Consider the following 2,221-nt stretch of genomic DNA (forward strand, 5'->3'; position numbering starts at 1 on the left):
GAACCACATTCTCAGCCCTTTTTATTTTGAGAAAAGGTCTTGCTGAATTGTTGAGGCTGGCCTTGAACTTGTGATCTTCTGCCTCAGCCTCCCAAATTGCTGGGATTACAGGTGTGAAGCCAGCTTCTGGCTTCCTTTGGTAGTACCTACACCATATGTTTAAGAAAACTGTAAGTATTTTGCTTTCAATGAATTCTGTGAGTCATTGCAGTGAATTATCAAATCTTAGGGGAGTGGCAAGAACCCCCAAATGTGCAGCTAAATCAAACAGAAAGTTCTGACTACTGAAGGAAGAGCAGTCTTTTGGGGACTATGCCCTTTAGCTGTGGATCTGATAATATGTCAGGACTGACCCTCAGTTGAATTCAGAATGGCCAGTTGGTGTCAGAGAACTGATGTCAAAATATATGACCAAAGAGGCCTCTTTATAACCTTCCCTCTAAGTCATAAATCATTCCTAATCCCTTCTCCTATTTGAAACATCTCTCTCATCTCCCATATCCATTAGTTTTAGTTTTTCCAAGTCTTTCCTTCCTTCAAAGTAAGTCTACCTCACTTTACAGCTTGGTACCGGTGGTCCTGTACTTCTCTCTCTTTCTTGCTGTGTGTGTGTGTGTGTGTGTGTGTGTGTGTGTGTGTGTGTGTGTGGTAGTGGGAATTTATCCTGGGAGCTCACACATGCTAGGCAAGTACTCTACCTCTGAGCTATAACCCCAGCCTAGTGGTCCTGTTCTGAAGCCCTTCCTTATTCTGTACCTCCTGCCAGTCAATGTGTGTTTTTGGAGAAGAGAAATCTGGGGACTTGTGGAGTTCCCTCAGGCAAAGAAGTTGCTCACAAAGGGAAGCCTCCTTGCAGACTGAAGAGGAAGCCTGCATTGCAGGGAGGAATGCTGCTGGCCAGGCTGAACACCCCTGGAAGGTGAAGCCTCTTCACCTCTCTGCTTCCTTTGTTTGTTGTGAAAGGCAGTGCCTTGGGTGGGCAGGGCAGGGGCAGGAGGGCTCTGGCTCTGTAGCTCCCAGCACCAATGGCCTTGACAGTAAATAGAGTTTTGGCATCTTTTCTACTGTGATTGTCAATGCTCATCCAGGCCAAGCAACTCACACCCCCTTCTGTGTACATGCACACACGCATGCGCACATACACATGCAGGGGCAGGACCATGCCAAACCTCAGGTTGGCCTTGTTTTAGACAGCAGTTGAGAATCACTTCACGTGGGCCTAGTCTGGCCTTGTTCTTCTTCTTTCCCTTTGTTTTTTGCCAACATTGGACTTGGCAGAGTGCAGCCCTGCAGACCAAAGGCCAATAGGGAACAGTATGTTCCCTTCTCCTACACCCTCTCACCCATCTTTCTACCTCACACAACCGCCCTGCCCTGAAGCCACCTCCAAGAGCCTAGGATTGTGGCCCCTTTTGAAATAGCTCCAATGAGTCCCTTAGTCTTAAGACACCTGGATAACCTGGTGGGAAGCCAGAGAGTAGTGTGACTTTGTCCCTCTAAAACACTGAAAAAAGAGCAGGTACCAGACAGGTGGAAGCTAAGCTGGGCTCTATTTCCCAGAGGCTTCTGGGGTTTAGGGGGAAAGTATGAAGGGTTTCAGAAGTGAACCAGAGGGCATTTAGGGGGTCCTGGGCTTTCTTCAACATTACTGTGACTGGGGACTACTCTGAGCCACTAACACAGTTCCTGTGATCTTCGGGCATCTGCCTTCTCTCCTCTTTTCAGTTTCCACCCCTTCTTAAGGCCCCTCAGCACACCTTGGGTCCTAGAAGGATATAATATTAGTCATTTATACCTTCATGGGAATTTGAATGGTTGTGTCAAATTTTAACTACAACCAGTCACGAAACTCAGGGGATGGAACCTCTAATTGCCACTTTGATGTGCTGATTGCTTTAAACCAAGGGCACTTGTGAACAGCAAATTCAAGGAGGAACTTTGTCTGAACTTCCCTTATTTGTTTTGAGATAGATCTTCCAAAAGGACTCCAATCACCCCGAGCCCCCTTCCTTGAATCAAACAGGGGAGATAAACTATCATTTGAGAGAAGATTGGAGGTGACACCATGCCCAGTCCCTGTCACAGGCTGTCACCTATTTCGAGAGTCCATTTATCATTTCTCCAAATCGCTTCTCTCCCCTAAATTGCCTGCATTCCTCTGCCCCCTTGCCATGAAGAGGATGTATAAACTTCTAGATCTTCCTGGGTTATTGGTCATTCA

The sequence above is a fragment of the Ictidomys tridecemlineatus genome, chromosome 5, assembly GCF_052094955.1.
Source record: "Ictidomys tridecemlineatus isolate mIctTri1 chromosome 5, mIctTri1.hap1, whole genome shotgun sequence".
In the NCBI taxonomy this organism is placed as follows: domain Eukaryota; kingdom Metazoa; phylum Chordata; class Mammalia; order Rodentia; family Sciuridae; genus Ictidomys; species Ictidomys tridecemlineatus.